Genomic DNA, 23,280 nt, shown 5'->3' with positions numbered 1-23,280 from the left:
CAAAGGTGATTAATCAATATAATGTTTCATATCAATTCCATATTTATCACTGAGCCATGGCTGGCTTTCTTGGATTATATTTCTTACTTTTCAAATAAAGAGTGTATGTCCACAAAAACTCATATTTTTTTCCATGCGCCAAACATACAGAGGCAACTATACATCTTGTGACCACCAAAGAATGTTTAAATCAGCTCCAGTGCATCCATTCTAAGGAGTACAAAGCAGAGCATTTGATTAAAAGAAAACTAGGACTTTATCTTAATTGAATCTTACTCCCCACATTTAATTTACTCATTCACTTAGGTGTTTATTAACTTTTTGTAGTTTATATATTTTCTAGACAAAACATACAACCTCCACTTGGTTTGAACCAGAGTAATAAAGTTGACTATTATTTATCAGTGTCTATATGATCATTAAGGGTAACACTTTGATCCACTTATTTCTTAATGGGAATAGTGTTTTCAACATTTATCATTAATATTTCTTGCCTGACCACATATATTGATAATTGAATAAAGCTTCACCATCTATAGTACAATAAATCATACTTACTGATTTATATATTAATTTAATGCTTCCATCATTGATTTACTTATAAGAATGCTATCAAATACATATTAGGAATATACAAAGATTTTGCCCTTTTATTTTGGATTTCCATCAGAGTAATTACACTAAATTTTTTATTGTGTTGGACCTCAGATTTCCAGATACAAACTGTTATTCAACCTCACTGACTCATACCCCAACAGTCATTATCATTGGTCCAGGCTTGGGCCTCTTTTATCTCATTCATCTCTACATTTCTTTACTGGTTAATTTATCAGTAAACTAATCATATTAAAGTAAATATCTACCTATCTAAAACGCTTATGAACAAAATCCCAAAACCCTTGAGAACAAGATGGCTTAAGTATCCCTAACACCAGTCTATAAAGTCATTTATCATGTTTTTTTCATTAATCATCCACAGTGTTATAAATATTGATTAATCAACATGTTTCATGTCCACCACATACTTTCCACTGGGCCATGGGTGGCTTTCTTTGGTTATTTAAAAATTTATAGTGAATCTTTTAAAATCTACCCTAAACAAATATAAAAATATGACAAGAAGATTGACTCTTACTTCTATTAGTGTCCAGGCTCCTACTCAGGGGCAACTGTGGAGAACGTGATCACAGCAGAAGGCCTGTAAGTACAAAGCAGTGCAGATAAAGAAAATAAAAATAGAGACATTATTTTCCTCGATCTATGCATGTCACCTTTCATTTAGCCAATCATTTAGACATTTAAAATTTTCAGTTAATATTTATTAATTTTTTTAAGAAAACCAACAACATTGATCTTGACACTGACACAAATCAAGAGCGTTTCTTTGTATATTGACTATTTCATAATAGACTCTATTGTTTTCAATATATATGAATAGTTTCTTTTATCTACTCATACAATTTTTGTAATTGGACAGTACTTCACTTATTCAGATTTATTTATATTTGTTTATTAATTATTTTATCTATCTATATTATTTGTATCCTCTATATCATCCTTAGCTAGAGGTAACACATTTGAACCATTTATTTCTTAACAGACTTTGTCCATATATATATATAAATGGCTTCTCTTGTTTCCCTACATAGTTTCTTAATTGTACGATGATTTCATTACTCATGTGTGTTTCTGTTGCTTTATTGATTCTTTCATTGATCTATTTATAATAACAGAATCAAAATCCATTAATGCAAAAACCAAGAACATGAGCCTTGTGTATTCTTAAATCTGTCTATAGGGTATGGTATTTTCAACAGAAGCAGAGTCATCATTGACTGAAGACTGGCCCTCCTCTTCTCCATTACTTCTACATTTGTTTATTTATTAATTCATCCTTTCACTAATAGTAATTAAATAATGTTACAAAAACTTAAGAACAAGAAATACTGTATAGCTCTCTATAGGATCATCTCTCACAGTGATTTTATCATAAATCATTTTTAATTTTATAAATATTAGATAATCAACATAATGTTTCATGGCAATGCCATATTTACCACTGGACCATGGTTAACCTTTTGGATTATCTGTAATGTTCTTAATAAAACAATGACTACCCCTTAAAAACCCAGAACCAAGACAAGAACTTTGACTATACTCACATTGGTCTCCAAGCTTCTAACACACAGAGGCAACCAGAAACCTCATGACCATGGAAGGGTGCTTAAGTCAACTTGAGGGTGTTCATTCTGAGAGTACAAAGCAAAAAAGATAAAAAGATGGAAATATTCTGTCCATTTATCCATACATTTCTCCTTTCATTCTATTAGTCATGTAAGTATGTGTGAAACTATTTTTTCTTGAGAAAACAAACAACCATGAACATGGTCCTGACCCAAATAACCTCACATACGTTATTATTATTTTTACTGTATATGCCATCCTGCAGCAAGCGAGTAATACCTCTGAGTCATTTATTTGTTAATAGAAAGAAGACCTCAGTGTTTTTAATAAATGTGAATAGTATTTCTTATTTCACCATATATTTCCATAATTGGACAACGCCTCACTATTTTTATCTTTACGCAGTTAAAATATATTTGCTTATTGATTCATTGATCCAATTATAAAAATAGAGGGAAAATGCATGAACGTGAAGACCAAGAACAACATCCTCAAATATTCCTAATGTCTATCCCTAGGATAGAAGGTGAAGACTAGATTTTTTATTATATTGGACCTCAGACTTCCAGACCTGTATTCACCGTCAATGACTCATACGCCACCAGTCATCATCATTGGTCCAAGATTGACTCTATCTTTCTTCATTCATGTCTATCTACATTTGTTTTTTGATTAATCAATTCATTAATAGTGCTGTAATCATAAAATAAATAGCTATGAATAGGGAAGTTTTAAGAATAAATTTGTACTTAGGTAGTGAATAATAAAAATGCTTGACCTTATTTGATTATATTTTAGACTTCTTAAGAATACAGAGAATACCCTTAAAACAAAACAAGAATTTTAACTACTACTCACAAGAGTCTTCCTGTGACACGCGGAGGTAACTGTATAGTTCACGGTCATTGCACAGTGATTAAATCAGATGGGGCTGTTCATTCTGAGGAATACAAAGCAGACCAGATGATAAACACTGATAACCTGTCTTCAGTCACCTTTGTATTACCCTTTCATTTTCACAATAGTTTAGGTATTTATTAATCTGTGATAATATTTACATATTTTTCTTTTAAAAAAATTAACAAACTTGAACTTGAACTGATCCAGAACAATATTGACTATTTCTTATATGCAGTGTCTTAAGACCCTTAGACAAAGTAGCATGCTTGATACATATATTTCTTGAGACGTCAGTGTTTTCCATTTATATTAGTAGTTTTTCTTGCCTAATCACGTTTATTCATAGGTGAACAATGCTTCAGTCTCCTTTTTTACTTGTTTATATGCTTGTTTATTGGTTTTGTCACTGATCTCTTTATAATAATAAAATCAAAATTTACTAACAAAATCCTTGATATTAGACTTAGGAACTTAAGACAATTACTAACAGCAGCCTACGTCCTCCCTACTCACACAGGTAGCCATCAAAACCTTCATCAGTGGAAAATGATTGCATCAGCCATCACGCCTCCATTCTGTGAAGTACAAAAGACATGTTAGAAAGAATGAAACCACTGTGATTTTTCTTTCTGTTTACGGATGTCATGTGTTACTGGATTAATTGAAATTCTTGATAGGTAACAGAGTTTTATCATCAGCTTATGATTGCCTATGACTAGCTCAAAGTTAAGTTTTAATAAACTAATAAGTACAATAAACCTCATTCCTAAATACAAGAAAAAGAACTATATAATGAATAGTTGTCTCTATGCCCCTCTCGCATAGATAACAATAATTTAGGTTTACCTTTAAATGAACTGCATTTAAATGAAATTAATCTAAATGATTGTTTCATGGCACAGTTTCATCAATGGTCTACAGTATCCCTTATTTATGTATACATCAGTTTGTATACATCTGTATCTATGTATTTGTGTCTGTACTTCCTTATGGATTAATTAATCATCACTCACATTTCTAAAGAAAATGAACAGGTTAAGAAAACCAACAACTAAGAACTAAAATATAATGTTTGCATCTGTCTACGTATAAAATACCCTAAGTGGACAGAGCCTTGAAATTCTTTGTATATCTGAACAGCAGGTAAATAAAAAGGAACCCAGGCTTCTTAACAGTCAATGTTTGGCCCTCTTTAGTTTAGTTAGTGGGTTAATCTTTTACTTATTTATTTAATGGCTTTTTTCTTTTAATAAAATGAAAAACTATGAATTCACTCTATAACCTGAACAAGAACACTGACTATTACAAAAATTGCCTATATTCTCCTCATCCAAAGGGAAAAAATGCTTCATCAAGTCCTAGTGAAAGTCAGTGTTTCAGAAATATTTTTTGGAATAGCAAATTCATGCTGGGCTTAATACCTAGGTGATGGATTGACAGGTGCAGCAAACCACCATGGCACACATTTACCTAGGTAACAAACCTGCACATCCTGCACATATACCCCAGAACTTAAAATAAAATTAAGATGTAAAGAAGAAACAAAAAATTATTGTTTCATTCTATATGCCCGTAGTAGATTCTTTTCTTCTTTTATTCTACATTAGTGCATTGATTCAATCATCGATACATTTATAATAATATAATCAATACCTATCAAAACCTTAAAACTTAAATACCATGAGTACTGCCACATTGTCTGTGGGCTCATTTACCACCATCCCTCTTGGGAATGGACATTACTACTGCATATTTGAACTAATCTTAATCCTTGGTTCATACCCAACAAAAACCCACCATTGGTCCATATTTAGTATTCTTCATCATCATTCATTTACACATTATCTCATGTTTCATTGATTTACTAACAGTATAATCAATTCCTATGAATCCCAAAAACCCCATAACAAGAAATCAGACAACCCTGACATCTCTTCATAGGTCATTTCTCACAGAGGAAGGAAGATAAATCCCTTTGTGTGATAGATTCAGTTTTTCAGATTAGCAGATTAATGACCATATCTGCTTCATATTAATCCCATACTCTTAATTGGTCAAGTCTTGATCATCTTTCATTGACCCTGTCCATATTTTAAGGATGTGATCATAAAGAACTACGAAGCTGCCATTTTACTCCACACTGACAATATCTTCCATCTTGGAATGTGAATAAGCTGTCTTTATAGAGGGAGGTTAAAATCAACTGTGACTCAAATAAAATTGAATAATTTATTTTTACATTAATTAACTCAATAATTAACTATTAAAATGAATAAGATGGTCTTGCTTTTTTCTCCTTAACTGACCACAGATGTGCTGAATGATTCACATATAACTTCATTCATTTTATTTGTATACGTAGTCATTTATTCCTTTCCAGAAAGACTTAACTCTCTTAACAACCACTAAAGCAAAAGCAATCACTTTGTTACTTACGTAGGTTTCTACACTCATTACTCAAACAGACAACAACCATGATCTTCCTCGCTGGAGAATAATTGAATCATTGCGCATTTATTCTGTGGAGTACAAGGTGAATATAAAAATAGGTAGATGAGAAAGAGAGAGAGAGAGAGAGAAATGGATCAGCCTAGATTTAGATTTTTTTAAAATTCCGTTCAACAATTATTGATTAGAAATAAACCCTGGTACTTGTCATGTATTTAAAAGATGAACGACATACCCATTGACTCATTGACTAATTGACTCAAGTATGAAATTTAACTACTGTAAGTAAAACCAGGCAAAATAATAATAATTGTGACTATTAAACACGTCTGTCTGTTTATCTGCCTTCTACTCAACTAGGAAAGGGTTAAATTTCCTTTCTACATGAATCTTGCTAGAAAGAATTAAATTAATCTGAATCCTGGATTCGAGTACATTCTCAACAATTGTGTATGCGTGCATACATACATACATATAAAGTTAAATAGTTACACATGGAGGCATGTCTATTCCGTGTTTTAAGGAAATTGCACCAATGAGACTGAAAGGGAAATACTATCCAAATACATAAACATATTCACCATTCCAAAAATGCAAGAGCCTACCTCAATTTTGTTTATGGAAATAATGACAATACTGGAGAGCTGTTGTATGGAACTGGTTTAATCACTCTTTTTGTTCCATAATACCTGGCCCTCATTGGTCCATGATTTGGCCTTATTTTGAATAACTGATTGAGACATTAATTTGTTCCTTTTTACATTTATAATAAAATCATTATATCTGTGACTTCACAGAAACTGGACAATATCAATGCCCGTCCCATGCTCATTAGACAGAAAATTCAGATCATTTTCCTTGTTTTCGTAAATTAAACTGAGGAACTGAACTTAAATAGTGAAGATTATTAGAATTCATTATAACTGGTCATTTGACATATTCTCAAGATAGATCCATGTGTAAACTCTCTCTCAATTAGGTAGTAATTTAAGCAATAATTAAAGTAAACATTTTGCCCTTTTCTTTAAAAAAAAAAAAAAATGAACACCCTCAAGCAGAACAACAACATGGACTCTAACATCCATTTATCTAACTGCTCCTTACCCAAAGGGTCAGCTTTGATTAATTTATTTTACTGGGACTTAGTGCTTCAGAAATGTATTAGTAATGATTCCTATTATTTTATATATTCTCATATTTGGAGCAGGAATAACCATTCTGTTATTTATACTGCACTTTTCTTGATTTATCCATATACTTGTTTACTAAAAATAACACAGTTCATACTCAGAAGCCCAAAAAGTAAATCCTGATTATTGTTAGCTTCTGGAATAAGCTCATTTCCCATAGACATAATGAAAAGTACTCTTTTTGTAATGGACCTCAGAGTTATAGGGTTTAATCAAAATCCAAGATTCAGACACCCCAGGGTACTCATCATTGATCCAGGATAAGCAATCTTTTCCTTCATTTATACCTTTGTTTATTGATCCATTCATTGATTCAGTAGCAGTAATAAAATCAATACCCATTGTTATTTTAGCATCCACGAACAGTATCCTTGAATATAACCAAGATCTGTTTACAGGCTCTTTTCGCATAGACTAGCCCTTTTCTCAATAGACTAGATCTCCTTTTGTAGTGGCCCACAGTGAAGCAAGTATAGATCAATGAACATCCTTGCTTCCTAGCCATCTCATTCCACTTATCTTCCACCTTTCCATGCATTCCTCCCTCATTAAAGAGCTGTCTAACAGGACTTTGCATATAATGTAAACGTACTGTAACTGCGTTCTCCAATACAGTCACCAATAGCAACATACAGCTGCTGAGCACTAGAAATGTGGCTAATGCAACCAAGAAATTACATTTAAAAGTGCATGTACCTTTAATTATTTTAAATATAAATAGCCACATGCGGATAGAGGAAACGACATTGAACAGTGCAGCCATAGATTTTATTAGTGAATAAATCTTAAATTAAATGCAGTACAAAAATAAGATGAATTATTAATCAGATAAAAAAATGAATGTCTTTCATCTTATTTTTAACCAAAGTTGTGTTTAATTGGACTAACCATAATCTAAGTTTCATAACTCATTCATCTCATTGATCTACATATGCCTTAACTTTAAATAATTCAGTGAACATTAATGAAAAATTTACCCTAATTGACAAGTTTTTGGACTGTTATTTACTTAAGTCTTTAGCTTCCTTACACACAAAGGTAACAGCCAAGATCTTCATCAGCAGAGACTGATTAAATCAACCATGGTCTTCATTCTGTGGAGTTGAATACAAATTTTCAAAAGAATGAACAGTACAGATTTAGATTGACCTAAAAGACATTAGTTGTGTGATATTAAATTAATCATAAAGTTGATTCAAATCCCATTTTTATCACTGACCCAAGAACTGCACTTATTTTTATTTCTTGATTTAACTATTAACTTTAAATAATACAATAAACACTGTTAAATTCATCACCCAAAACAAAAACTGTGACTATGGCACACATCTGTCTATAGACACCTACACAGGCAACCGCTTAGATCATCTTTTTTATTTAATGGACTCAACATGTGTAGAAATGGATGAATTTAAATTCATGATTCATGGCATATTATCACCAATGGTAAATGCTTTACCCTACTTATATATGAATTCATTTATTGTTTTGATTTGTTTATTTATGTTATGACGCATGGAATATTTCATTATACATTCACAAATACTAACACACACACACACACACAGAGCAGTAAACTCATGAAGAACCCACAACAGAAATGCTTTTCATGTTCAATGTCTATATTCCCACACCTAACCAGGAAGACAGCATCAGTAGTTTAGGAAAAGGTTAACTTTCATTTTCATTTCTCACTCAGTTGTGTTATGCCCTCTTTTAAAAAATTAACTGTGACAAGGACATATTCTATTCACATATAACAATTCAATATATAGGAATTTACTTACATTATAGAAGAAGCTTGAATAATATTATGTCTCCATATGTCCATTATGCTATCCAGAAGATTTAGAAACTAGATGCTTTTTTTAGTTTTTAGTAAAACTCAGTACAGAGTTGGATTTATAATAACTTTTCATAAGGAATATTCTCAAGTTGAAACATGCCCATTTATTTCCAATTAAATAACTGTTTCCTCTATTATTTATTAATGCAATTTTCCCTCCTCTAAATAAAACCAATCAGTAAACAACCATCAACATCAAACAATTATTTTGTGTCTTGCATACATCTGTCCACATACTCCTTCCAAAACAAGGCAACAGCCTCTATCATTATATGTCACTGGAATTCAGTGCTATAGAAGCATATAATAATAATCCATTCGTCATTACATACTCTCATAATTGGTCATTGCCAAGCTCTCCTTATATTTACCCATTTATGCAAAATTTATGCATTGATTTACTTATAAAATGGAATCTATACCAAAAAACTATGAACACCCGTGATCAAGATACCTGAATATTCTGAACTTGTGTTATAAGCTCATTTCCCTAGAGGGAAAAATGGGGGCCTCTTTTCAAAATGGACCTCAGAGTTACAGATGGCTTTAATCAAAATTTTTGATTCAGACACCCTCCAATCTCATCACTGGTCCAGGCTTGGCACTCTTTTTCTTCATTCATGTATACCTTCATTTTCCCATGAATCACAAATTCTAAGAACAAGATCCTGGATGTCAGAACAATATATCTCTAGGCTCAATTCCCACAAAGCTGTCAAACTGGATCTCAGTGCCACACATGGAATAATCAACAAATCTTGCTTCAGATCAGTACTATCAACATGAATGGCCGATGACTGGGCTATGTTCATTTAATTTGCCTAATTTTAAAGGTGGTATAATGAACAATGAAAATCCACAATGGTATCCCCCACTAGAACACAAACAGCATGTTTCACCTTACAAGAGCTTCTCCTGAACAGTTAACAGCCTGATTCTCTTCCAATATGGAAATACTTAAATCAAGTATGGCGCAGAAATACTACAAAATATGAAACATTTCTGAAAATTAAATTCCTTCTACCTTTTTAAAAAATAAGTCTCTATTGTGCTGAAATGGGTCAGTCCTACTCCTTGGCCTACAACACATTCCTATTATTGGTTGTTACTTGATGTTTTTATTTTTGTGTATATGGCCTTTTGTTCCTTTCTTCAATAATCACACATGAACCAAGCGCATAACCCACCAACAGAAACTCCATTACTCACATTGCTCCTTACCACAGAAGAAATCGCCATGCTCTTCACCTTGGGGAAATGACCAAATCCAATCTCATCTATTCCTTCTGGAGGAAAAGGCAGATTTTTATAAGAATAAAAAGTGTACATTTTAAAATCCATTTTTAAGTAGAAGTTAGTTCTCCATTACTGGATGGATCATAAACATTGGTTTGTGTCAAATTTTAATCATCAACCCAACAGTAGTTCTTTTTCATGTATTGACATAATTCTTAGCATGAAACAATATCATGAACATTTTTGAATCTACCACCCAACACTAGAAGAGCAGTTTTCAATATCTGCCTAGGTATTCCTAGCATAAAGGGAAGACACATTTTTAATGAGGAAAACTTTTGCACTATAAGATGAATTTAAATTGTTGTTTTATAACACAATCTGACCAGTGGGCCACAGTTATTTTAATTCAAACTATTTACTGATTCGTTTATTTACTCATCTATTTAATAACTCAAAAAATAATTTAATTATCTACTCTCTTTTCTAAAGAAAACTCAAAATGGTGAAGTCACCTGCTACCTAAAATTAAATACTATTACCTGCAACTGTTCATATTAGCCCTGTATGCACTGTGGGAATGTTCTTCGGTGATACGAGTGTTCACTATTGGCAATTCTGAAATGGTGGTCACTTGCGACATGTGGCTTGGGGTGTGGCTAGTGCGACTGAGGAACTGAATTTTTATTTTTAATTAATTTCCATTTAAATGTTAATATCAAAATATGTCTAGAGAGTGGGTCTTCACAACCCTTCCAAAGGAAGGAGGGTCCTGGACCTTTTTGTTTAAGTAAACTTCAAGAGGATAGACAAGATTAATCACACCCTTTCATACATTACATGTGCTTCTCACTAGTCCATGATTTGCCCTCTTTTAAATAAGGGATGGAGATATAAAATGATCCTTTTACTCATAATAATAGTGCCACTATTCATGAATTCTAAGGACACTGGACAAAAACCCTTCATGACACTAGCATCTATTTATTCACTTATTACTCATGAAAGTCATAAAAATGCATTTGCATTTTTCTTTTTAAATAAAAATGAGCAAACATAAGAGGATTTTTGGTTATTATATTCAAATTTTCAATGTTCATCCTTAGACTTTCTCCACACTTCACAACCTAATCATTAGTATTTTAATGTTTATTATTAATTGTATTAAATTGTTGTTTATTATAAAAATTTATGTTAATGGGTTTAGCATGATTTGTAATATTGTTATTATTGACTATGAATATTAATTTTATTGGCTAATATTTATTATATTAAGTATTATTAAACTAAATACATCATTTAAGTATATGTTTTATCCCTTTCTAAATCAAACAAGACACGCAACCAGAAACTTGCCACTAACTCGGAACATTGAGTGCATATCTATCTATATGCTCTCGAAGGAGGAGCAGACTTATTTAAACTCAAAACATCATTAGGTCCTTTCATAATTGAATGAAATGAAGCCTTCCTTGTCTTTATTTGTATTTTTCTTTATTCATTCATTGATTTACTTATAATACAATCTATACCCATTAACCAAAAAAGGACCAAAAACATATTCCTTGAATATGTCTAACTTTCTCTCCAAGCACATTTCCCATAGATGCAATGGACCTCAGAGATACAGACAGGGTATAATCAGAATATTTGATTCAGATGCCCCACGCATACTCATCATTGATCCAGACTTGGTATTCTGTGCTTTAATTCAATTATACTGTTCTTGATTTAGGCATTGATTCACTAATAGTAAAATCACTATCCATGAATTAGAGGGCAAAAAGATCCTTGAAGAAGTAACTATGTCTGTAAGATTCATATTCCATAGAACTAGAGGACTGGCTCTCTCTGTAATGAGCCTCAGTATTGCAAAGGTGAATTAATTCATTCCACAAATTGCACCACATCAATTCCATATATTCCATTAGTCCATGGTTGGGCTTTTTTCATTTAACATCCGTATTTTTAAGACGTTACTATGGTTATATCATGGTATAACCACCAAGTTATACCACAGCTATAGGCAAGGTTTTCCATTTTCTTATGTTCTTCCCTCAATTAGTTAACTGTCAATAACAATCACAATGGGGAAGTGTTTAAATCCACTATGGTACAAAAACAGCATATTAAGGCATTCTGAAAATGACAGAAATACCTTTCAACTTTTTGTCCTAATGAATTTGGTTGCGCTGAAATGGATTAATCATAATTCTTAATCCATAACACATTTCTACCATTGGTCCATGCATAACCACCTTTGACTCATTTATGTATGTAGCCTTTTATTCCTTTGAAATAGTTAAATGAATAAACTTGATCAAGTTTCCCAAGCGAGAACACAAAGTTTGATTTTTACTTACATCAATCTCTTCTCTCCTGATTCACAGAGATAACAGCAAGATCTTCACCAGAAGACTATAATTAAATCAGGTAGAGTGCGTTCATTCTGCAGCATAAAACACAAATTTTAAAAAGAATCAAATACTATATGTTTAGCTCTTTAAAATGAATCAGAGCTGTGTAGTGAACAATCATAAACCTTGTTTTGTACCCTATTCTGAACACTTGAGAAGAGAGAGCACTTCTATTTATTAACTTACATAAATTGTTTTTGTCAAGATGAAATATCTCTCACCATGAAATTTTTTGCTTTAGATAATATAATAAACACCGTGAATCTAGTAACAAACTTGTCTGTTTGCTTAAGTAAAATTCCATAAAAGACTGAATTAATCATGAGTGTCGTTGTATATAGATCTCATCATCATTCCATGCTCTCCCTCTCTCAATTACAGTTACTCAGTCAACTATTTATTTATGTAAATGTATTTCTTTTTCCTTAATAAAATGATCAACCAGCAACCTGCCTCAACCCAGAACAAAAACATTCAGTCTTGTGCACAGATGACCATATGCTCCTTACCAAAATGATAAGAGCCTTAGCCACTAATTTATTGGGACTAAGAACCTCAAAATTGTTTCAATAATAATCCATGTTGCATTACATGCCTTAGTAGGTAAGTGCATGCATACCTCTCTTATTCTTCATTCATTGATAAAATTCTATATTCATGGACTAAGTTTATTATAATAATGTAATTCATACCCTCAAACCACAAAAGGCCCATGTACAAGGTTCTAGACTCATTTTCCATGAAGAATAAAGAGGTGTCTCTTTGTAATGGACCTCAGAGTTGCAGATGGGTTTAATCAAAAATGTTGTTTCAGAAACCCCATGATATTCATCACTGGTCCATGATGTGCATTTTTTTCATCTATTGATTAACCTATTGACTCACAAATAATGATACAATCAAAAATCCCCAAAACAAGATCATTAAATTTTAGGCTCTTGGCCCATAGAGCTAGACTACATTTCTTAGGCCATGACACGTAAAGGTGCACATGTGAATTGGTCAACGCCTCTGCATGCTCTCAGTTCACATTCAGCATTCGTTCTGATATAGCCCACTTCTATTTAATTCATACATATGTCAAAGATGGCCTGATAAAAAACAACGAAATCACCTATTTCCATATTCTCATGCGCTGCCCCAAAACGGATGTCAGCCAGGATCTCTACCCATAAGGGAATGTGTAAAATAACCATGGCATGAAATAAAGAATAATGTTGAGCTGCTCTGAGAGTAAGTTAACTTTTGTCTTCTTTTATAATCAACTCAGTTGTGACGATTTAGATTAAACATAATTCATGGTTCATTACAGAATTTCCCATCATTGGTCCATTTGGGGTGTTTTATTTATTTCATGTATGTAGACATTGATTCCTTTGAAATCCTTTAGCTAACACCCCAAAACAAACCATTCAAAGAAAGAACTTGAAATAAGGAACTTACTTATATTTGTCTCTATGCTCCTTACTCAGGATAACAGTTCTTTCTTAAATTATCAAATCAGCTGGCCTATGTCCACTCTGGAGAGAAAAAGGCAGATTTAGAATAGATATAGGGTTTTCTCAATGGATTTTAGTCAAGCAGAACTAGATAACAATAAACCTTGGCTCAAAAATGCAATTTTTTCAGGCCAGTATTGAACTTTTAGTTTTAAATAGTATAATAGACACTACTGAATGCATCACCTAGCCCAAGAATAAGATCTGTAATGATTATGAATATTTGTCTATATAAAAATCTGTTAAGTAGATATTACTTAGTGGATTTCTGGCTGATGCAAACACTTTCCCTTTTCTTAATTAAAAAAAAGCAAACTATAAAACCCAAAAAATTGTCTCAACTGCAGATACAATATGTTCTGTATAATAGGATTTTACCTCAGATTAATAATTATACTTGTTTTATTGCCAGTGTTAATATTTATAATACTTTTTCATTGTACTCAAAGAATAGTTCCATAAGTAGGCCTGTTAATCTTCTCTCATGTATACACATTTCTCTATTTACGCATTGAATTCACTTAAAATAATACATTCCATATCTTTGAACTACAAAAGCTCAGGAACAAGTTTTATTGAATTTTCCTAACTTCTATTAGGTAATTTCTACAGAGAATATAGGCTGGTTCTCATTCAATAACAGATCTCAGAGTTACACAGAGGGCTTAATCAAAAGTGTTGATTCAGACACCTCCACCAATACTCATCATTGATCCAGCCTAGGCATTCTATTTCTTCATTCATTTATACCTTGTTGAACTGACTCAGTCATTCATGGTTTCAGGAATAATAATTATATGATCAATATCCCTTAATGACACAAAACTGAGAACAAAAGGCTTTAACAGAACCAAGATCTGTTCATTACTCTCTTTCATGCAGAACAAATAGACTAGATCATATTTTGTGATCAACCTCAAGTTTACACATAGAGATTCATCAGTGACTCTGCTACATTTAAATCTCATACTTATGATTGGTGTCTACCAGCTTCCCTTCCACTTGATTTGTCTACTCATTAATGTGATTGCAAACCATGGACCTACCATGTGAGCCCACAATTGAGGAAATTAATATATAATATCTCCCAAGGTACCTCTACCTCAAAAAGTCAACAACTTCAATGTCTGTCAGTGAAGGAATATGTTAAGCAACTATAGCAAAAACATTAAATGGGAATTTAAATTACTATGACAATATATGAAATGCTCTTCATTTATTTAACAATGGTCTTCAGTTGGGTTGGGTTGAATTAATCATAAAATTTTGTTGATGACACATTACAAACATAGGTCCATGACTGGCATTCCTTAATTTCATGTGTTATTTAACCATTTATTTTATCAAAATAATGTAGTGGGTTCCCATGAATGAATACCATCCACGCCCAAAACATCAATTTGATGTTTACTTACATCAGTCTTTCTGCTCCTTAGTCCACAAATAACAATAATGGTCTTCATGATTAGAGAATAATAAAACCAGCTACATGGTTTTCATTCTATAAAGAAAAATAAAGCCTTCTTTTAAAAACATTTTAAAAGGCTCTTTTTAAAAGCCTCTTTTTAAAAACATTTTTCTAAGAAACTACTTGGAAAGGACCATGTATGTATTCCAAAAACAATGAGAGAGCTTAGAGTTTTTCTTAGAATGTCTATCATGGGAAAAAAAAAACAAGAATCAGCATTCTCATATCATAACATTTGTTCCTAATTGGTCCATGGTTTGCTGACTCTAAAATATAAACTGAGACATAAAAATGCACCTTCCTTCTCATATACAAAAGACATCAGTATCTGTGATCTCACAGCACTGGACAAGAACACTGAAGAATATTTACATCTGTCTAGAGTCATTGCCCTCAGGAAGAACAGACTGTGTTTCTTTTTTTATTTGTTTAATAAAAATCCATTAAAAAATAGATTAATACACTCATCATTGGTCTCTGCTTGGTCTCAATTAAGTGGTTATTTAACCAACTATTTATATGATTAAAGATGCTTCATTTTCTTAATAAAATAGTCAGCAACCCACCACCAACACAGAACAAAAACTGACTCTTGCATACAAATGACCATATGCTCCTTACCAGAATGGTAGAAGCCTTGGGTGTTAATTTATTGGGAGTCTCAGATAAGTTTTAATAATAATCCATGTTTCATTACATTCACTGATAATAAGTGCATGACTTATGCTTTTTGTTTTACTCATTGATAAATTTTTAATTCATGGGCTGATTTTATAACAAGAATGCAATCCATCCCCAAGAACCACAAAGTCCAAGGAAAAGGTACCATAGGCTCACTTCCCAAAAAAGGAATAATACGTGTCTCTTTGTAATGGACCTCAGAATTGCATATGGGTTTAATCAAAAATCCTGTTTCAGATACCCCATGGTACTCATCATTGGTCCAAGCACGTTTTTCTTCCTTTATATCATTCATTTATTATTCATTGGTTCATGAATAATAATATAACCACAAAATTCTAGGAATAAGATCTCCCCATTAGTGGCTCTCTCCCTGAAGACTAGGTCTCCTTTTACAATGGACCTCAGAGAACATGTGTGATTAATTAACATCCATGCTTCATACCAAATTCACAATCACCATTATTTCTTCTGTAGTCTTCTTTTAGTCAATTTGCCCATGTTTTAAAGACAGTGCAATGAAAAGTGATAAAACCACCATCTTCCAACACTGACAGTGTCTTCCATATTCTCTCAGGCTGCCACACAAAGAGTTATCGGCCAGGACCATACCAATATGGAAAAGATTAAATCATTTGAGGTAGAAAATAAGATACAATGTTAAATAATTGTGAATATAAATGGTCTAACTACTATATTTTTATCACTTCAGTTGTGCCAAATTATATTAAACATACTTTCTGAACACATTTTCATCACTGGTCCATTCCTGGTTATTTTAATTTCTGATATAGATATTGATTCCTTTGAAATACCACTAAACACTCCTGAACAAAGCATCCAAACCAAGGACATGAACTTGAGGTGTTAACTTACATTAGTATCTATATTCTTTACCCCACGGATCTAACTGCCAAGATTTTGTTTCTTAGAAAATGAATGTCATCTATCCTGTGGTTGTTACGTGGAAGAAAAGTAGACTTATCCTAGAAGAACAAGAAGAAATAAAAGGCATCTTTATAGAAAAAAGAAGAGGTGAGATTGTCTCTATTTGCTGATGACACGATTTTATATCCAGAAAATCCAAACTACCTCACAAAAAAAAAACTGTTAGAACTGATAAATGACTTCAGTAAAATTGCAGGATAGAAAATCATCAAAAAAATTCAGTAGTGACTCTATATGCTAATGGATAATTAACTTGAAATGAAGAAAATAAGCCCATTTACAATAGCACCAAAAAAATTGTCTAAATTTAACCTAGATGGTGAAAGACCTGTATGCTGAAAACTATAAAACACTAGTGAAAGAAATTGAAGAAAACACAAATAAATGGAAATATACCCTGTGTTCATGGGTTGAAAGAACTAAAATTGTTAAAATGTCTATGCTACCTAAACGCATCTATAGGTTCAATTCAATTCCTATTAAAATTCCAATGTCATTTTGCATAGAAATAGGGGGGAAGATCCTTAAATCCATATAGAACCACAAGAGACACTGAATAGCCACATACAAAAAATCTTGAGCAAAAAGAACAAAGCTGGAGGCATTACATCCCTGACTTCAAAATATATTATAAAGTGATTATAATCAAAACAGCATAATACTGGCATAAAAACAGATACATCAGCCAATGGAGCAGAATTAAAAGTTCATAAATAAACTCACACATTTACAATCAATTGATTTTGGACAAAGGTCCCGAGAGAACACAATGGGAAAAAGACAGCATCTTCAATAAATGGTTTTGGGAAAACTGGTTATCAACATGCAGAATGAAATTAGATCTTTATCTCACCCAATATACAAAAATCAACTCAAAATGGATTAAAAACTTCAACATAAAATCTGAAACTATAAAACTACTAGAGAAAAAGCTCCACAGCATTGGTATAGACAATGATTTTTTTAATAAGACCCCAAAAACACAGACAACAAAAGTAAAAATAGACAAGTAGAATGTCATCAAATTAAAAACCTTATGCCCAGCAAAGGAAACAATTAACAAAATGAAGAGACAACTTCCAGGTCAGGAAAACAAATCTGCAAACCATACATCTCATAGGGGTTAATATGCAAAATATATAAGGAACACTAACAATTCAATAGCAAGAAAACCCAATTTAAAAATAGACACAGGATTTGGACAGGTATTTTCCCAAAGAAGACATACTAATGGCCAACAGATATATAAAAAAATTATCAGTCACTCTAATCACTAGGGAAACACAAATTAAAATCACAATGAGATATCATCTCTTATCTTTTAGAATGGCTTTCATCAAAAAAATGAAAGGTAACAAATGATGGCAAGGATGCAGAGAAAAGGGAACTCTTCTATATTGTTGGTAGGAATGTAATTTAGTACAGCCATTGTGGAAAAAGTTGCGGAGATTATGGATAGGAAAGTCCAATATTGTCAAGATGTCAGTTCTTCCCAGCTTGATTCAATGCAATCCCAATAAAAACCCCAGGAAGTTATTTTGTGGATACTGACAAAACTATCCTAAAGTTTACATGGAGAGGCAAAAGACCCAGAATCGCCAACACAACATTGAAGAGAAAAACAAAGTTGGAGGACTGGCAATACCCATATTCAAAACTTACTACAAAGCTACAGTAATAGACGGTATGGTATTGGCAAAAGAACAGACAAATAGATCAATGGAACAGAGTAGAAAGCCCAGAAATAGACTCACATAAATATAATCAACTGATCTTTGAACTTTCAAAATTTCTGCTCCATAAAGAAACTGTCAAGAAAATGAAAAGACAAGCAACAAATTAGGAGAAGATATTTGCAAAAGACATATTGGATAAAGCACTGTTGTACAAAATACTTAAAATACTCTTAAAACTCAACAATAGGCTGGGCATGGTGGCTCCCAGCCCTTTGGGAGGCCAAGGTGGGCAGATCACGAGGTCAAGAGATCAAGACCATCCTGGCCAACATGGTGAAACCCCGTCTCTACTAAAAATACAAAACTTAGCTGGGCATGGTGACGGGCACTTGTAGTCTCAGCTACTTGGGAGGCTGAGGGAGGAGAATCGCTTGAACCCGGGAAGTGGCGGTTGCAGTGAGCCGAGATCAGCCTGGTGACAGAGTGAGACTCCGTCTCAAAAACAAACAAACAAAAACACTCAACAATAAGAAAGTGATCAGATTTTAAAATGGGCCAAAGACCTTAACAGACACCTCACCAACAAAGATATACAGGTGGCAAACAATCACGTGAAAAGGTGCTCCACATCATATATTATTGGGAAAATGCAAATTAAAACGAGATACCACCACACACCTATTAGAAAGACCAAAATTCAGAACACTAACAACACCGAATGATGGCAAAAATGTGGAGTCACAAGAACTCTCATTCATTGCTGGTAAGAATGCAAACTCAACACAATCACATTGGAAGACAGTTTGGCAGTTTCTTCTACAACTAAACATAGTTTTACCATACAATACAGCAATCATGCACCTTGGTATTTACCCATAGTTGAAAAATTATATCCACACAAAAACCTGCACGCACACGTTTATACCAGCTTTTTTCATAATTGCCAAAACTTGGAAGAAACCAAGATATCCTTCAGTAGGTGAATGGATAAATCAACTGTGGTAAACTTAGAAAATGGAATATTATTCAGCACTAAAAAAAAAGAGCGATCAAGCTATGCACAACGTGGAAGAACCTTAAATGCAGAGTACTTGTGAAAGAAGCCAATCTGAAAAGGCCACGTATTGTATGATTCCAACTGTATGACATTCTGGAAAAGGCAAAACTACAGAGACAATAAAAGATCAGCGGTTGCCACGGGTTGGTAGGGGAGGGAGGGATGACTAGGCAGAACCCAGAGGATGTTTAGAGCATTGCGGTATTTTGTATGATACTATAATGGTGGATATATGTCATTATAAATTTGTCCAAACCCACATAATGTACAACACCAAGAGTGCACCCTATTGTAAACTATGGACTTTGGGTGATTATGATATGCCAATGTAGATTATAACAAAAGCACTACTCTAATGGGGTGGATGTTGATAACAGGGGAGGCTATACATGAAGAAGGACAAAGGGCATATGCGAAATAATCTCTGTACCTTCTGCTCAATTTTGCTGTGAACCCAAAATTACAGGCGCGGTGGCTCACCCCTGTAATTCCAACACTTTGGGAGGCCCAGGCGGACAGACTGAGCTCAGGAGTTCAAGACGGTGAAACCCTGTCTCTACTAAAATACAAAAAATTAGCCAGGCGTGGCAGTGTGTGCCTGTAATCCCAGCTACTCAGGAGGCTGAGGCAGGAGAACCGCTTGAACCCAGGAGGTGGAGGTTGCAGTGAGCCGAGGTCGCACCACTGCACTCCAGCCGGGGCAACCTGACCTCGGGTGATCCGCATGCCTCAGCCTCCCAAAATGCTGAGATTACAGGTGTGAGCCACAGTGCCCGGCCTAATTTGTCCGTATTTTAAATGTGGCACAATAAATGACCACGAGCACACCATCTTACCCCACAATAGGAACACGGACAATATAAACCATTGTCTATGTGCTGCCCTTAAACATTCAACAGATTGGCCGGGCGCCGTGGCTCACGCCTGTAATCTCACCACTTTGGGAGGCCAAGGCAGACATATCACGAGGTCAAGAGATCGAGACCATCCTGGCCAACATGGTGAAACCTTCTCTCCACTAAAAATACAAAAATCAGCTGGGCATGGTGGCGCGTGTCTGTAGTCCCAGCTACTCGGGAGGCTGAGGCAGAAGAATCCCTTGAACCCAAGAGGTGGAGATTGCAGTGAGCCAAGATCACACCACTGCACTCCAGCCTGGTGACAGAGAGAGGCTCCGTCTCAAAATATATATATATATATATATATATATATTTTATATATATATATAAATAAATATATATAAAATAAAATATATATGTATATATATATGTTCAACAGATTAGGTCACTTGAGGAAATATAAGTTAGCTATGGCGCAAAAATAAAATGGAATAATCCTCCACTCTTCAGTTGTGTCAAATGGAAATAGAATTTTGTTATTGTTTACAATCATTTCTATCACTGGGCAATGCACAGAGCTTTTTTTTTTTTTTTTTTTTTTTTGAGACAAGAGTCTCACTCTGTTGCCAAGGCTGGAGTACAGTGGCGTGATCTCGGCACAGAGCTTTTTTACTTTATTTAAATATGTGCCCATTTGTTTCTCTAAAATAATAAAAAAGCATGAACAAGCCCACACGAATCAAGAATATAAAAATTAACTTAAATCCATTCCTACACTTTTCACCCACAGAAGTAAAAGCCATAATTTTCACCACTGAAAAATAATTAAATCAGGTATGGTGCATCTATTGTGTAAAGTAAGAGTAGATTTAAGAAAGAACAGCCTACATGCATTTAAATCTTTCAAGGGACATTTGTAGGACTGTACTAGATTAATTATAAACTCTTATTCACACCACATTTTAATCAGTGGCCCAAGAATGGCCTGGAATATTATTTACTGATTTATCTGGCACCCAACACAAGAATAAAAGCTACTACAAGTATCCATCTATGTGTTTTCTACCCAGATGGTAAAAATCTAGAACTTTATTCCCAATAATGGATCTCATTTATACAGTACAGAATTAGGTAAATTTAACCACTTTTTTATGGTAAATTTTCACCATAATAGTCCATGCTAGACTCTCCTTTATGTGTTTCTTTATTCATTTGTCGTTTCACTTATTCATTTAGTAAGTATTCATGAACAATTCTTTGTTTTTTCGGAGAAAACACAGTATGATCAGCCCATCAACAATCCAGAATTGTAATACAATTAAATGCAACTATACACATGAACCTGACCCTGTGGGGGAAGAGCCTAGTTTTAGGTCTTTTGTTTTGCTTTTTCTTTATCTGAACATCAGTAAGATACTACAGGATAAATAATTCACACTTTTTAAACACATGCTCCTCTTCAGTCCATGTTGTACCTCAGTGGTTCTCAACTGGGGACAACGTTGCCCCCCACAGATGAAATTTGCCAAAGTCTGAAGAAATGTTTGATCGTCACACTGGGAGGAGGGTCAACATTGGCATCTACTGAGTAGAAGCCAATGAAGTTACTACACACCCTACAATATAAGAGACAATCCTGCACCATAGAGAATTACCCAAAATGTCAATAGAGCCAAAGTCAAGAAACACTGCTTTACCTTCCTCAAATAACTGAATACATTCACTCCTGTGTATACATTCACTCATGATATCATCAATATCTGTGAACATACAGATTGCATCAGAAATATGAATGGCTTTAACACCTGTCATTTGCTCATGACTCCCAGACTAGATCATATTTTCTTGTGTTCATTAAGAAACAGCACCATCTAAATAATGCAGGACAAACAATACTGATTTCTAGGTACTTGTCTCTGTATATATATATTCCTTACCCAAATAGGTATCAGATTTAATCAATTTATGTTGAAACTGAGTGCTTCAGAAGTGTGTTAATAATAATAAATACATTATACATTTTCATAATTAGGCAACATATGGCTCTACTTGTCTTCCTTTATTTACATATTTGTTTCATTTTTCATTTACTAAATCTTTTCTAGTAATACAATCCACACCTATGAACTTCAACCGCCTAAGAACAAAATCCCAAATAATTCTAACTTCCACTATAATATCATTTACCATATAGGTATTAACTAGGTCTCCTCTTATAATGGACCTCAGAGTTACAGGGTTTAATCAAAATCATTGATTCAGACACCCCAGAATACTCATCATTGGTCTAGGCCTAGCATTTCTTTTTTATTCATTTATTCATACCTTTGTTTATTGTTTCACTCATTGAGTCACTAACAACAAAGCCAATAGACAGAAATCAAAAAAAACTAAGAACAAGATCCTTGAATATTACTGAGATCTATAAGCTTATTTTCCATAGAAGTGATACTGCATTTTTTTAGAATGGATCCAAGCATTACACAAATAATTAACTACACTTCCTTGCTTCATACCTATCTCACATTAATATTTCATCCAGACTTTCTTTTATTTAATTTGTCCATATTTTAAAGATAGTACATGACGTAGCCAGCCTCCAAATGGCTCCCAAGGCCCATGCCTCCTGGTATGCATAGCCTTGTGTAGCTTCTTTCCATATTAAATCATGACCGCCTGTATTACCAATAGAATACTGTGGAAATGATGGTGTATGACTTCTGGAGCTAGATTATAAAATACATTGAGGGTTCCACCTTTCTCTGTCTTAGATTGACTGCTCTAGGGGACATCAACTGCCATGTTGTAAGGATACTCAAGCAGTCCTGAGGAAGAGTCTATTTGTGAAGAAACTGTGGCTTCCCACAATCAGCACCAACTTTCCAGCCATG

At 33.6% G+C, this 23,280-nt stretch overlaps 1 long non-coding RNA gene and 9 other non-coding genes across 14 annotated transcripts in view; all 10 read right to left on the bottom strand.

Moving 5' to 3' along the window:
- The window catches only part of LOC109023294 (uncharacterized), a 53,676-nt gene extending 43,907 nt beyond the window's left edge, over positions 1-9,769 (bottom strand). For 4 of the 5 annotated variants that reach the window (XR_010130827.1, XR_010130826.1, XR_010130828.1 and 1 more), the window contains exons 1-7: positions 8,510-9,769; positions 7,700-7,816; positions 5,521-5,603; positions 3,598-3,659; positions 3,043-3,124; positions 2,163-2,249; positions 1,136-1,198 (exon numbers count right to left, since the gene is read on the bottom strand). This is a non-coding gene — a long non-coding RNA (uncharacterized lncRNA). The remainder of the gene's footprint in view (positions 1-1,135; positions 1,199-2,162; positions 2,250-3,042; positions 3,125-3,597; positions 3,660-5,520; positions 5,604-7,699; positions 7,817-8,509) is intronic. The other variant, XR_010130829.1, reaches the window with a different exon arrangement.
- LOC115930673 (small nucleolar RNA SNORD113/SNORD114 family) lies at positions 698-775 on the bottom strand. The gene has a single exon (XR_004067292.1). It is a non-coding gene; the product is annotated as a small nucleolar RNA SNORD113/SNORD114 family (small nucleolar RNA).
- LOC115930653 (small nucleolar RNA SNORD113/SNORD114 family) lies at positions 2,735-2,806 on the bottom strand. Its single transcript, XR_004067274.1, has one exon. It is a non-coding gene; the product is annotated as a small nucleolar RNA SNORD113/SNORD114 family (small nucleolar RNA).
- On the bottom strand, positions 6,909-6,980 carry LOC115930681 (small nucleolar RNA SNORD113/SNORD114 family). Its single transcript, XR_004067298.1, has one exon. It is a non-coding gene; the product is annotated as a small nucleolar RNA SNORD113/SNORD114 family (small nucleolar RNA).
- On the bottom strand, positions 9,090-9,163 carry LOC115930679 (small nucleolar RNA SNORD113/SNORD114 family). Its single transcript, XR_004067296.1, has one exon. It is a non-coding gene; the product is annotated as a small nucleolar RNA SNORD113/SNORD114 family (small nucleolar RNA).
- A 1,646-nt stretch (positions 9,770-11,415) lies between the features above and the next one.
- On the bottom strand, positions 11,416-11,492 carry LOC115930676 (small nucleolar RNA SNORD113/SNORD114 family). Its single transcript, XR_004067294.1, has one exon. It is a non-coding gene; the product is annotated as a small nucleolar RNA SNORD113/SNORD114 family (small nucleolar RNA).
- A 1,496-nt stretch (positions 11,493-12,988) lies between these two features.
- LOC115930685 (small nucleolar RNA SNORD113/SNORD114 family) lies at positions 12,989-13,063 on the bottom strand. Its single transcript, XR_004067302.1, has one exon. It is a non-coding gene; the product is annotated as a small nucleolar RNA SNORD113/SNORD114 family (small nucleolar RNA).
- Positions 13,064-14,359: 1,296 nt separating this feature from the next.
- LOC115930686 (small nucleolar RNA SNORD113/SNORD114 family) lies at positions 14,360-14,437 on the bottom strand. Its single transcript, XR_004067303.1, has one exon. It is a non-coding gene; the product is annotated as a small nucleolar RNA SNORD113/SNORD114 family (small nucleolar RNA).
- Positions 14,438-16,059: 1,622 nt separating this feature from the next.
- Positions 16,060-16,134, bottom strand: LOC115930687 (small nucleolar RNA SNORD113/SNORD114 family). Its single transcript, XR_004067304.1, has one exon. It is a non-coding gene; the product is annotated as a small nucleolar RNA SNORD113/SNORD114 family (small nucleolar RNA).
- Positions 16,135-22,607: 6,473 nt separating this feature from the next.
- On the bottom strand, positions 22,608-22,679 carry LOC115930683 (small nucleolar RNA SNORD113/SNORD114 family). Its single transcript, XR_004067300.1, has one exon. It is a non-coding gene; the product is annotated as a small nucleolar RNA SNORD113/SNORD114 family (small nucleolar RNA).
- Between the last annotated feature and the right edge of the window lie 601 nt (positions 22,680-23,280).

The sequence above is a fragment of the Gorilla gorilla genome, chromosome 15, assembly GCF_029281585.2.
Source record: "Gorilla gorilla gorilla isolate KB3781 chromosome 15, NHGRI_mGorGor1-v2.1_pri, whole genome shotgun sequence".
Classification (NCBI taxonomy): Eukaryota; Metazoa; Chordata; class Mammalia; order Primates; family Hominidae; genus Gorilla; species Gorilla gorilla.
Note: the sequence above shows the minus strand (reverse complement) of the source record. Positions and strands in the feature narration are given on the sequence as shown.